Source organism: Carassius carassius, chromosome 6 (genome assembly GCF_963082965.1).
Source record: "Carassius carassius chromosome 6, fCarCar2.1, whole genome shotgun sequence".
Taxonomy (NCBI): Eukaryota; Metazoa; Chordata; class Actinopteri; order Cypriniformes; family Cyprinidae; genus Carassius; species Carassius carassius.
This window is the reverse complement of record NC_081760.1, coordinates 29282896-29298062: the sequence shown is the minus strand read 5'-3', so window position 1 is coordinate 29298062 and position 15167 is coordinate 29282896. Positions and strand designations below refer to the sequence as shown.

General features: G+C 39.7%; 1 long non-coding RNA gene across 1 annotated transcript; it reads left to right on the top strand.

The window, feature by feature from the left end:
- The first annotated feature begins 8484 nt into the window (after window positions 1-8484).
- On the top strand, window positions 8485-9089 carry LOC132141969 (uncharacterized). The gene is made up of 2 exons (XR_009433978.1): window positions 8485-8608; window positions 9034-9089. It is a non-coding gene; the product is annotated as an uncharacterized LOC132141969 (long non-coding RNA).
- The last annotated feature ends 6078 nt before the right edge of the window (window positions 9090-15167 follow it).

Below are 15167 nucleotides of genomic sequence, written 5' to 3'. Positions count from 1 at the left end.
AGATTTCCTCTCAGACCTTCTAGTTACAGTTGATAAGGCGCTAATCATGGGAGATTTTAATATTCACGTTGATAATGCAAATGATACATTAGGACTTGCGTTTACTGACCTAATAAACTCCTTTGGAGTCAAGCAAAATGTCACCGGGCCCACTCATCGTTTTAATCATACACTAGATCTAATTATATCGCATGGAATCGATCTTACTGCTATAGATGTTTTACCCCAAAGTGATGATATTACAGACCATTTCCTTGTATCGTGCATGCTGGGTATAACTGATATTAACTATATGTCTCAGCGTTACCGTCTGGGCAGAACTATTGTTCCAGCCACCAAAGAAAGATTCGCAAATAACCTGCCTGATCTATCTCAACTGCTATTTGTACCCAAAAATACACATGAATTAGACGAAATTACTGACAACATGGGCACTATTTTCTCTAATACATTAGAAGCTGTTGCCCCCATCAAATTGAAAAAGGTTAGAGAAAAACGTACTGTGCCATGGTATAACAGTAATACTCACTCTCTCAAGAAAGTAACTCGTAGTCTTGAACGCAAATTGAGAAAAACTAACTTGGACGTTTTTAGAATTGCATGGAAAAACAGTATGTGCAGCTATAGACAGGCTCTAAAAACTGCTAGGGCAGAGCATATCCACAAACTCATTGAAAATAACCAAAACAATCCAAGGTTTTTATTAATCACAGTGGCTAAATTAACAAATTACCAGACGCCACCTGATTCAAATATTCCACCAACGTTAAATAGTAATGACTTTATGAATTTCTTCACTGATAAAATAGATAACATTAGAAATACAATAGCGAATGTAGATTCTACAACGTCTAACACTTCAGTTTCATCCATCGCACCCAAAGATAAACTGCAGTGCTTTACAAATATAGGACAGGAAGAGCTAAATAAACTTATCACTGTATCTAAACCAACAACATGTTTATTAGATCCTGTACCCACTAAATTACTAAAAGAGCTGTTACCTGTAGCCGAAGAACCGCTTCTCAATATCATTAACTCGTCGTTATCTTTAGGTCACGTCCCAAAACCATTCAAGCTGGCGGTTATCAAGCCTCTTATTAAGAAACCAAAACTAGATCCTAGTGTACTGGCAAATTATAGGCCTATTTCAAATCTTCCATTTATGTCTAAAATTTTAGAAAAAGTTGTGTCTGCTCAATTGAGCACCTTCCTGCATAAAAATGATCTGTATGAAGAATTTCAGTCAGGTTTTAGGCCCCACCATAGCACAGAAACTGCACTTGTTAAAATTACAAATGACCTGCTCCTTGCGTCAGATCAAGGCTGCATCTCATTTCTAGTCTTACTTGATCTTAGTGCAGCGTTCGACACCATAGATCATGACATACTCATAGATCGCTTACAAAACTATACAGGTATTCAAGGGCAGGCTCTAAGATGGTTTAGATCCTACCTGTCCGATCGCTACCATTTTGTTTATTTAAATGGGGTGTCATCTCATTTATCATCAGTAAAATATGGAGTGCCACAAGGATCCGTCCTAGGTCCCCTTCTATTTTCAATATACATGTTGCCCCTTGGTAATATTATTAGAAAATACGGAATTAGCTTCCACTGTTATGCTGATGATACTCAGCTATATATCTCAACAAGACCAGATGAAACTTCCCAATTATCTAAGCTAACAGATTGTGTTAAAAATGTAAAAGATTGGATGACAAATAATTTTCTCCAATTAAATTCGGATAAGACAGAGATATTAATTATTGGACCAAAAAACACCACACAGAATCTTGTAGATTACAATCTGCAGCTAGACGGATGTACTGTTACTTCCTCTACAGTCAGAAATCTGGGTGTTATATTGGACAGCAAATTGTCTTTTGAAAATCATATTTCCAATGTTACAAAAACTGCATTCTTCCATCTTAGAAACATTGCCAAGCTACGAAACATGTTATCTGTTTCTGATGCAGAAAAGCTAGTTCATGCATTTATGACCTCTAGACTGGACTATTGTAATGCACTTCTAGGTGGTTGTCCTGCTTCATCAATAAACAAGCTACAGGTAGTCCAAAATGCAGCAGCTAGAGTCCTTACGAGGTCAAGAAAATATGATCATATTACCCCAATTTTACAGTCTCTGCACTGGCTACCTATTAAGTTCCGTATCAGTTACAAATTATCATTACTTACCTATGAGGCCCTAAATGGTTTAGCTCCTGCGTACCTAACTAGCCTTCTACCACGCTACAACCCATCACGCACCCTAAGGTCACAAAACGCTGGACTTTTGGTAGTTCCTAGGATAGCAAAGTCCACTAAAGGAGGTAGAGCTTTTTCACATTTGGCTCCCAAACTCTGGAATAGCCTTCCTGATAATGTTCGGGGTTCAGGCACACTCTCTCTGTTTAAATCTAGATTAAAAACGCATCTCTTTCGCCAAGCATTCGAATAATGTATCTCTTAAATTGTGAGTGTAGTTGCATCTGCATTTTTATTCTTTAGCTTGGGTTAAACTAATTTTACTTTGTTGGATCAGCAGCTATGCTAATGATGTCTCTATTTTGTTTCTATGTTTTGCCACGGGGTAACTAGGATTTACACAAGCTCCAGTCTGGATCCAGAACATCTGAGAAGAGATGATGCTGACCCTCAGAGGACCCCAGGTGATCCTAACCTTGAATCAACAAACAGAACTAACAATTATTGCTACATGTGTGACTGCATCATATAATTACTATTAATTAATAATATTGATAGTTCATCGTCTAGCTGACTACGTCTTGTATTATTATTATTATTTTTTTTTCTAAAATCCTGTCAAACGTGCACAAACTACTAGCTACTACTAAATATTGTAGAAACATAATTTTCTGTAAAGTTGCTTTGTAATGATTTGTATTGTAAAAAGCGCTATACAAATAAACTTGAATTGAATTGAATTGAATTTCCGAATCCAAAAAGTCTTATAGTTTTAAATAAAAATGCATGTTCAATTGTATCGAATGCCTTATAAAAGTCTAAAAAGAAAATAACGGCTCCTTCATCAACATTCTCAGCATAATCCAAAAGGTCAAGCACAAGTCTAATATTGTTAGTTATATGTCGTCCTTTCAAAAAACCTGATTGGCATTCACTAATAATTTTATTTAAACCTTCTCGTAATCTGTTAGCAAATACTAAAGTAATTAATTTATAATCAATTGTTAGAAGAGATATTGGTCTCCAATTTTCTATCAAATTTGGATCTTTATCCGGTTTAGCAATTAATGAAATTATACCTTGTTTCATAGTATTAGTCATTTCACCACTGTTAATACATTCATTATACATATTATAAAGAGGTATTTTGATCAGTTCCCAAAAATGTAAGTAAAATTCTACTGTCAACCCGTCTATACATGGTGCTTTCCCTTTTTTCATTCTTAACAGGGCATCTTTGATCTCAGAAGAAGTTATATTGGATTCACAAAAATCATGAAAATCTTTATCAATAATAGGAGTATGTTGATGGACTATTTGAATGAATTCTTCACAATTATATAAATCAAATTTGGAATCATATAGTTCTTTATAAAAAGAGTAAACAAAGTCAGAAATTGTTTTCTGATCCATACAATGATTCCCGTTAATATTTAAAGCAGTTAAAGCATTTCTTTTAACATTTCTTTTCTCAAGTGCGAAAAAATAACTTGAAATTTTTTTTCCCCTCTTCAAGCCATTTCGCCCTAGAACGAATAAAAGCACCTTTAGCCAGGTCTAAATAGATCAAATCTAACTGGGATTGAATTGCAACCAGTTCAGCTTCTTCCTCCTTAGTAAAATTGTGCTTCTGTTCCAGTATCCCTAATTTATTAATTAACTCTAACTCATTTTGTCTATTAATTCTTTTTAATTCTTTACTACGTTTAACTGCAATCTTTCTGACGTTATATTTAAAAAATTCCCATTTACATTTAAATCCTGCCTTTACACCTCCCAAAATGTCATTTGCATTTTTAACACTATTATTAAAGTATTCATCCTTAAGAAGATTATTATTAAATTTCCAGTACCCTCTAAGACTAGAATTCTCTTTTGTGCCTATAGCTAAGCGTTAAAGAAATAAGCTTATGATCAGTTAAAGGGGCATACTTTTGATCGATTTCCTTGACATATTGCAAAGCAGATGTAGAAATAAAAAACATATCAATTCTAGATTGCAAAGATTTGTCTTTGTTAGACCAAGTATATTCGGATATTCCAGGGTTGTAGAATCGCCAAGCATCAGTAAGAGATAAATTGGCACATAGAGAAGCTAAATTTGATTGTGCATCACGTTGAGAAGAACGAGGTGGATATCTATCACACAGATTATCCACGCATTCATTAAAGTCGCCTGAAAATATAACATATGAAGCTTGGAATGCATCAAGTTTGCATTGAATAATATCAGAAACCTTTGCAAATAAGGACTTATTCAACGTATTGGAATTGTGACCATAAATATTACAAAGTATAAATATACTATTGTCTAATTTCACAGTCAAAATAACCCATCTTCCGTTTTCACACGCCACAGAGTTCAGAACGTCTCCTTTAAATCTGTTCATCAAAACCAAAACTCCCGCTGAATGCGAAGTGCTGTGACTGAAAAAAATAGATTTTCCCCATTGAGATTTCCAAAATTTTTCATCCAAGTCTGTCGAATGTGTTTCTTGACAAAAAATAATGTCAGCATCTGTCCGTTTTAAAAAAAGAAATAAAGCCTTTCGCTTCGTAATTTCACGAACGCCCCTTACATTCAGTGATGCTATGCTCAGAGAATTAAACTTAAAGTCCATTCCGAAAGAACTAGAACAAGAAAAAGAAAAAAGAAAGAAAAATTTTATTCACAAATTCCCAAGCTTAAATGTACTATTTAAATTAGAAGCCCCGGAGATGCAACAGGCTGTAAACAATTATTGGAAAAAAAAAAAATAAATTCGCCCGGCATGTAAGAAAATTTGAAGATGCCTTTAATGGGTTTTCAATCAGAAATCAATCAGTCATTAGTGTCAATCCTTTTCCCCTCGATGTATGCATGTGGACCACGAAATATAGCCCTTTTGCCTTCCTCTCTAGCCTTCTTCACCCTCGGGCACAGTTTTTCTCTTGCCGCTTTGTCTTCAGGCGATAGCAACTCAGAGATGCGTAGCGCGTTGTCCAGTAAATATCTGGAGTTTTTGGCTGCCCTCCAAATCTCGTCCCGGTAACGGCGCATCGAGAAGAGAACGATAATGGGTCGCTTATTTGGTGGCGCTGATTTGCGACCAACACGATGAACTACATCCACCACCCGATCAAGCTGGTCTTGAACATCTGGAGCAACCTTCGCAAGAGCATCAATAGTTATCTGTCTGACATTTTCACCATCAGCCTCCTTCAAGCCATGCAATTTGAGAGACCATCGTCGAGTGTAACGTTGAGCCTCTGCTATATTAGACTTCAAAGTCGCGTTTTCGTCCTTTAAAGTTTGCATTTCTTTCTCCATCAGGGATAACCGTTCGTCGTGAGAGTTAACTTCGACGATGAGTTTTTGCACAGAGGTTGCTGAACTGTCCACCTTGGTTGAAGTGAGCTCCGTGGTTTTCTCAATCGCCGAAACCTTTAAGTGCATTTGATCAAGTTTCAAGCCAAGTGCATGAATAGCTTCAAGCACTTCCGAAGTGTTCTCAAAATCAGGTTTTGCACCAACTCGATTCCTTTTTTTGGCCGGAGAATCATTTTTTTGGGGTGTTTCAGGCAGACTAGGAAAATCGGCCAGGCAACAGGTCTCCATAACAGACTCACAAGGAAGTTCCATCTCGTTTGCAACAGCGTTGTGATGAGAGGAGTGTTTCCTACTTCTCCTTTTGCCCATCCAAAACGTTTATTCCTTCAATACCATTGAGACGTAAGAGGTATCTTCGTATTAAATAAAGTTAAATAGAAGCTGGGACGTAATTTCCAGCTCCAAACTCCGCGTCTACCAAGGACGGAGATAATGCATGTCTGATTAGAAGGACGCCATCTTGGCCCCCCCTAACATAGACTGTAAAAAATATGGACAAAGCGTCTGTGACGTCACCCATAGACTTTCTGAAAAACGGGTTTGAAGCCGTTTATGGGGGGTATGGGCTGCGCCATCTTGGAAAATCTTGGGAAATCCTAACCCCGCCCACCTTCTGACGCAGCGCGCTTCACTCAGCTCATAACGTTTGCCTATTTATGAAAAAACAAAATATAAAACACAAACCTGCCTCTTTTCATTTTAAATATAATATAAAAATATTAAACATTTTATGGTCAAGGCAATATGTGCATTTGTACTAAACAACAGCGTTGTATTAAAATTTAAAATGACAAAACTCAACCCAGTCTCTTTTTGTTAAATTTCAGTTTTATCAATATTAGCCATTATAAAAGTATAAGTAAAAGGTATAAGAAGCTATACAAATAAAGCAAACAATTCAGTTAAACATACAAAGTCAGCGCTCTAGTCTAACCATACATCGGTAAAGTTAAATAGCTTATAAAGTTATGAAACTTCCCTTCAGCCAAAACGATTGCCCAGGGAAAAAAATTATAGATTTACGAGACCAAAAATCGCCCATTAGATATACACAAGATGAATTATATCTCATGTTTAACCACTACAGAGACGCCAGAGTCCGCTGCATTGGCGGCAAACTTTAGAAGGTCTAGCCGAGGAAAGACTGCTTCAGGCGGGGTACATGAACGCCGAGCGGCCGGTCATCGCTGGATCAACTGGATAAAATTTTCATAAATCTTTAAATAAACCACAGATTTGAGCTTTAAACAACTACATTCTCGCCTGAAAACCTCTTAAAACTACATTTCATGATACAGAAACAGTAGTATTATATGTCAACTGTATTAAAAAATGGCGCTTCTTGTTGTCATTCTCCGTGGCGCTGCCTTGTCAGCTGTCAATCAAGCTGTCACTCAAAGTTAACCACACCCTTATTGTCATATATTTTATATCTAAATACGATCTAAACTAACGAGTTAGAAAAAAAATCACCCCCCTCACAGTTGTCAGGCAATCGGAAGCTATCGGAAAATACAATAAAAGTCCATTGGACCAACTTGTAAAAACATGAATTTATGCTGTGAAAACGGACATTTTAACATGGGGGCTATGGACATTCGCTCCCTTTTGGGACCTTCCCCTGGCGGATTTTCGATGTATTGCAGTTTTTCGCACTTCCGGGTAGGCTTCATTTTTCAGATCAGAATGTTGCCGCTTGATTCCTAATCGTTTGCTTAATCATTCAAAAAAAAAAAAGGTTTAATAACAAAGCGAAAGCTGAATGATTTTTTTTTAGAGATTCTTAATCTCTCTATTTTTTTATTTTTTTATTTTTTGCCCCAAAATAATACTTTTAGAAGATAAAATGTACTATATAGTTATAAAAAGTTTGTAAAATGTCTTTATACGCTTTGTTTTTGTCTTTAATCATACACTGCATTGTGGTGCACTTTGAGATTAATTATCCAAGGACCATCACCAGAATATCCACCAACATGATCTTTTTTACTAAACCCTTTATCCACGAAACATGATTTTTTTTTAGGTTGTGCTTGATTTGATTACCTTTGATTATCTTGATTTGAAAAGTTTGGATTTCAGGAACAGAATGCAGTAAAACTTTAAAACTGGTTAATAATACAACATTTGTATCAAATATAGGCTATACAAGTTTTTTTATTATTTATTTTTTTATTGGCATATGATGTTTAACTATTACACTGATAAAGATCCACCATCCACCATCCCCTGCATCGGATAAAAAAACCAAGAGTTAATTCTGAGAATGTTTACCATGTCTTCATGTGTGCAATAGTGGCTCATATATAACTTGAGAAAATGTAAGTCTCCCTAGAAGAGCTCCTGCAAACTAGGAAAAAAATAACAGGCAGAATTGCAAGTATCAAACTCTGCTGATTTGTAACATATACATTAATTACAAACAAACAGCTTCTCCACATGAACTGTAGGCTCTCATGCACTTCCATGTGACACCTTTTTTAAGGAGAAAAAAAGTTAAATAGTTTTTACTGCATACGAGTCTTTATATATAGTTCTTTATTCTCAATGACACCAAATATCTCAGACACTGAACATTTCAGAACACCGGCGAGTTCATGGACCATGATATCGCACTCGCCAGGAGTAAGGTAACTGGCAGTTTCGATCTAGAAAAAAGGTTACAATTTCACTTCTGTGCAATCTTCACGAAATACCTTCCAAATGCTACACACACACAGAGAGAGAGAGAGAGAGAGAGAGAGAGAGAGTTTAACTGTCTCTAGTTAAAAAAAAGAATATAAAATGTGTTTCCAACTAAGTACCAGTCCCATGAGCTTAGCCATTTTGGGAATTAAAAGGATAGTTCACCCAAAAATCAAAATTATGTCATTGTCACGAAGGATTCATCCAATCAGAGTGCAGTTTATTAAGTGACGTCAGTCAGTGCCTCGTACTCAGCTAGAGACGAACTGTGAATTCTCCTACACCTAACTAATCTCTCCATTGCCTTTATTAGTGTTCTTATATGAGCGAGTTAATGCGTAGAAAGTAGGTTGTTTATATCCAGTTATCATATGATCATTTCAGTGTGTTTGAAAGCAGCGTTGCTTCTTTGCATTACAAGCTTGTTTACTTTATTGCGGCAATCCGCGTTAGCGCCTAAGCGGCAAAGTTTGTCTGTTACAATATGTATAACTAAGCCTGAGTGCCACTATAATATGAATAACATCTCTGAATGGCTATTTATAGTTTTATCTGTTTATATTTGTGTATATATTATGTGACGCGCAGTTTCCCTGACATGTTGCAATGACATCTGTCATATCTAATGCCATTAGTAAGCTCGCGACACCACCTTGTGGACAACTGTGTACTGCAACAACTTTAATAATGTAACCTGTATTATTGCTTGTGTGAATGCTATTTAATCTGCTGTATACCTAATATTTCTTATTATTCTTTGATATTTTCAGACCACTCACTGTTACCACTCTACCTGATCAACAGTAAACTCCTAACTTTGATTCAACTGAGTCTTATGTGTTCTTACCAACACACCAGTGCGGATACAGAATCACCTATGACAGCACAAATACAGTCCTTACCTAATTCTCCAAAACAATTTGGTCCTTCGAGCCGGATAGCTGTGTCTACATTGGACTAATGATGTCAGAGGATCAGAATGCAGAGTATCAAGTTCAAGGAACACGCCCTAGATGTACAGTTCGTCAACCAACCTACTTACAAGATTTTGAGTTACATTATACTGGGCTGCCTAGAGCTAATGTCCTCCTGCCACAAGGGTCAGATGACATGCAACAGAATGATTATGATAGAGATGGTCGTATGGCACATTTGCGTGCCTCCAGTATTCATCATGATCAAAGAGAATAGGTTGTCTGATGACCTGATTCTTTAGAATCATCACGCTTGACACTGGAGCCCTGGTACCTTACCACAGATTATTGGAGTGAGAGAGAAGAACACAACCATCGCAGGACTGCACATTCACCGCTTCCTGATGTCCAAAGTGCAGTGCATGATTTAGAACAAGAGAATAGACGCCTCCGTGCCGATCAGTCATTCATGAGGGAGGAGATCAGCTGACTGATAGAGATCCAGAAAAGCATGCAGGAGATTCTGATTAACCAGCCGCAAAGTAAAAAGTCAGATCCTACACCTCAACCACAGCCCCAAGTACTAACCCCTCCAATTCCTTTGCCTAGAATTGCAAGCAAACAGTCAGAGTCTCCCGCACCTACACCAGCCCCCAGAACCTTTCCAGTGCCTGCACCGCGCTGCCTTTCTACAATTAAGAATCCAGATCCTTATGGATCTTTAATCAGCTATTCACAACATGTGCCTCCTTCAGTGCAGCCTTATACAAATGTCTCTGCTCCAGATAACATAGCTGCTCAGATTTACTCCGGTACTGTTGACACTCATAGAGTTACTCAGGACACAAGGCAGCCAATGACAGGAAGGAGAGCTTCGGTTACATCCACACCTCCTTCTTCATGCTACAGTCAGCCACACATCACACCAGCTAATTTTCCAAGAATACAGGCTAATACTGCAAGACAAGAGATAATTTATAGAGGTCCACAGCCAACCATTCCAGATTTTACCCGCCGAGACCCTGCTGAATTTGCGCATCTCAAACTTGCTTTGACTAACCTACTACCTGACGAAGCTTCAGAGCTATTCAAGTACCAAGTTTTGATAGATCACCTGAAGTTAGCAGATGCTCGCCTCATTGCTGATTCCTTTCTAAATTCAACCACTTCCTACCCTACTCAGGTACCCTAGCAGCCCTTACTGAACAGTTTGGTCGACCTCAACAGCTTGCGTTGAGCAAAATTGCTGCCATTATGGATGCATCAGATGTTCAGTCAGGTGACACTGTAGGCTTTGAACGTTTTGCTCTTCAGATACAAGCCTTAGTATGGTTTCTTAAGACAGTAGGGGATGAAGGAGATGTTGAGCTACACTGTGGATCTCATGTGGCTTGACTTTTGCCCAAACTCCCTCCAGAACAAAGAGCATCCTTCCGCAGACACATGAGTTATGAACCAGTATACACTCTCCTTGACCTAGCAAAATGGCTTAAGTTCGAATCTTGGTGCCAAGATTCAGAGAACTTTGGTGGATATAAGCCCCAGAAAGCTCGAGGCCATTCCCGAGTGGATCAACAGAAGGAAACTCAAGCCAAGACTAGACAGACTACAATCCTCCATGGCTCAAATGAACCATTTTCCTCAATTCCATCAGCGTCAACCAAGAGTCAAGTTAAGATCTCTGCCTTCTGTCCATATTGTGACAGTAAAGAACACTACCTGAGTCAGGGCCCCACATTCCAGTCCCTAACCAAATCCCAAGTGATTGACTGGATTAAGACTAATAACAGATGCTGGAAGTGTGGACGCAACCATCAAGCTGCACAGTGCACTCTTAAGAAACTCTGCCATTTGTGTAATGGAACACACCTCCAGATTCTCCATGAGGTCAACATTAAGCCAGTAAATGAAGGGACATGTTTAGTTAGTTCAACAAAAGGCTATACTTAGACCGCCCTCAAGGATTCAGTTGCGTACTTCTGAAAGTGGTCAGAGTCATTCTGAAGCATAAGGGGCAGAGCCTAAATACTTACGCTGTGATTGATGATGGTTCTGAACGAACTATGCTATTACCAACGGCAGCCAGAAAGCTGGGACTCATAGGCCAGGCAGAGGACTTAGCCTTACAAACTATACGGCTAGACATCACTAAACTTCATGGTGCCTCAGTGTCCTTTCAGATTTTAACTCCATCCCAGCCAGGCAGGAGCTACAACATAACAGGAGCCTTCACTGCAGAACGGCTGAGCTTGACTGAACATACTTACCCTGTTGCAGAGCTTCAGCAACGTTACAGACATCTGAGAGGTTTACCATTAAAGCCTGTACACAAAGCCTGTCCCCTGTTACTGATCGTAGCGGATCATCCTCACCTTATTACTCCGATCGAGCCAGTACGACTTGGGCCACCTGGAGGTCTAGCAGCAGTCAGGACCAGACTGGGTTGGTCCTTACAAGGTCCAACCACAGTCTTCAGAGATAATGTCACCTCCCATCAGTGTCTGCACATTGTAGTTAATCCCTCCATGACAGAGTTGTTCCGGAATGTTGAGAGATTCTGGCAAGCAGACGTGATTCCCGACAGATCAGAGAAATCTGTTACTCGGTCTAAGCAGGACAAAGAAGCCCTTACCTTGCTCCAGTCGAAGACTGTCAGAGTAATGATAGATGACGTGAGTCGTTATGCCACTCCTCTCTTGCGTAAGAAATATATGCCTATTCTTCAAGCTCCCATGGAGGCAATGCTTTGTAATCTTAGGAACACAGAGAAACGCCTGGAGAAAGACCCCATCAAAGCGGCCACCTACCAACAGGAGATGAAGAAACTAGAAACTTTGGGTTATGTCGTCAAACTCCCACCTGAAACAATTCATTTACACAGTGAGTCATGGTTCATCCCTCACTACCTTGTGCAGCATAATCGAAGAAACAGAGTGGTTTTTAATTTTTCGTTTGACTTTGAAGGCCATAACCTGAACGACTATTTGCTGCCAGGACCAGCCTTGGATCCATCCCTGTTAGGTGTATTCCTACGCTTTCATGAACACCCAGTGGCAATAAGCGGCGACATTAAAGTTCCATCAGTTTCATCTCCTCCCAGATGACCGTCATCTTCTCCGCTTTATATGGCGAGATTTGGACAAAACTAGACCACCAGACATTTATGAATGGCAAGTGCTACCTTTCGGCACTACATGTAGTCCTTGTTGTGCCATTTATGCTGTCCAAAGACATGTTATAGACCACAGCACTCCTGAAGACAGTATCAGAACCACTGTAGAAAGGAATTTTTACGTGGACAATTGCTTGAAGAGCCTCACATCACCTCAAGAGGCAAGGTAGCTTGTAGACAAACTCTGTTCCCTTTTTGCCAGCGGTGGTTTTGAACTTCACCAGTGGGCAAGTACTGATCCAAATGTGGTAGACCACCTGCCGATAGAAGCAAGATCCACCAGTACAGAATTGTGGCTATCCCAAGATCGTACCGATTTGCAAGAATTCTCCAAAACAGTCATTAATAACTCGTCGTTCCAAACCCGTGAGACCTCTGTGTATCTAAAGAACACAGTTTAAGATATTTTAGATTTAGTCCGAGAGCTCTCAGTCCCTCCATTGAAACTGTGTGTACGGTATACTGTCCATGTCCAGAAAGGTAAGAAAAACATAATCAAAGTAGTCCATGTGACATCAGAGGGTCAGTTAGAATTTTTTTGAAGCATCGAAAATACATTTTACAGCTAACATACAGCTAACTGCGCTAACATTGCTAATACTCTATTCACACACATTACCACTGCTGTACTCACTGTTACTTGCTTTAATGGCGGATGAATGTCTCCACTCTGTGCAGCTCGAGCTCGAGGCCGTGGGAAAGCAGATTCGCGACCTGGAGGTGAGGCAGGCCCAGCTGAGAGAGCGGAGAACCACGCTGGAATCATCCCGGGCTGACGCTCACAAGTCCGGGGTAAGTATACAGCGATCTGCTAACAGTCCCACCACGTCTACTCCGTGTGTTTCTCTGCACAGGCCCGGTGCACCCAGGACGCGATCTTCCCAGATGTCCTTCACTGCGACGCCGGGACACCACGGACCCTGGGTGCATCCACAGCGGAGGACGCGAGCCGGGTCCCGGGCGACGACTTCTCCCCCCCCTGCCTTCGACATCTCCATCCGGAACCGCTTCGCTCCCCTCCGCGAGACAGGATGCGACGCTGTGATCATCGGAGACTCCATCGTCCGACACGTAAGTGCTACGTTAGCCGAAGGTAAAGTGCACACTCATTGTTTGCCTGGTGCTCGTGTTCTCGATGTTTCTGCGCAGATACCCGCGATCCTGAAGGCCGAGGAGAGCCCCAGAGAGGTCGTGCTTCACGCAGGGGTTAACGACACCACGCTGCGGCAGACGGAGACGCTGAAGAGGGACTTCAGCAGCCTGATCGAGACGGTTCGCAGCACGACGCCCGCGGCGACGATCGTCGTGTCAGGACCACTGCCCACATATCGACGAGGACACGAAAGGTTCAGTAGACTTTTTGCTTTAAATGAATGGTTGTTGTCATGGTGTAAAAAACAGAAACTGCTATTTGTTAATAACTGGAATCTTTTCTGGGAGCGTCCTAGGCTGTTTCGCGCTGATGGATTACACCCCAGCAGAATCGGAGCGGAGCTGCTCTCTGACAACTTCTCCAGGACACTTCGCTCCATGTGACTAGTAAGACAATTCTCTAATAACTATTATGATGAGTTTTGTTCCACCCGCTTAAATGATAAAAGTACTTGTGCTGTAAAAACTATTAAGAATGTGTCTGTTCCCCGAATAGTGAGGTCAAAATATAATGTAGGATCTAGAAAAAATCTTATCGTAATTAAACCAGAAAAATGTAAAGTAAATGAACAAAAACAATTTTTAAAGTTTGGGCTCATAAATATTAGATCACTCACACCCAGAGCAGTTATTGTAAATGAAATGATCACAGAAAATAGTTTTGATGTACTCTGCTTGACTGAAACCTGGCTAAAACCAAATGATTATTTTGGTCTAAATGAGTCTACTCCACCAAACTACTGTTATAAGCATGAGCCCCGTCAGACTGGTCGTGGAGGAGGTGTTGCAACAATATATAGTGATATTCTCAATGTTACCCAGAAAACAGGATACAGGTTTAACTCTTTTGAAATACTTCTGCTAAATGTTACACTGTCAGACATGCAAAAGAAATCTAATGTATCTCTTGCTCTGGCTACTGTGTATAGACCACCAGGGCCTTATACAGAATTCCTAAAAGAATTTGCAGATTTCCTCTCAGACCTTCTAGTTACAGTTGATAAGGCGCTTATCATGGGAGATTTTAATATTCACGTTGATAATGCAAATGATACATTAGGACTTGCGTTTACTGACCTAATAAACTCCTTTGGAGTCAAGCAAAATGTCACCAGGCCCACTCATCGTTTTAATCATACACTAGATCTAATTATATCGCATGGAATCGATCTTACTGCTATAGATATTGTACCCCAATGTGATGATATTACAGACCATTTCCTTGTATCGTGCATGCTGCGTATAACTTATATTAACTATATGTCTCAGCGTTACCGTCTGGGCAGAACTATTGTTCCAGCCACCAAAGACAGATTCGCAAATAACCTGCCTGATCTATCTCAACTGCTATTTGTACCCAAAAATACACATGAATTAGACGAAATTACTGACAACATGGGCACTATTTTCTCTAATACATTAGAAGCTGTTGCCCCCATCAAATTGAAAAAGGTTAGAGAAAAACGTACTGTGCCATGGTATAACAGTAATACTCACTCTCTCAAGAAAGTAACTCGTAGTCTTGAACGCAAATGGAGAAAAACTAACTTGGAAGTTTTTAAAATTGCATGGAAAAACAGTATGTCCAGGTATAGACAGGCTCTAAAAACTGCTAGGGCAGAGCATATCCACAAACTCATTGAAAATAACCAAAACAATCCAAGGT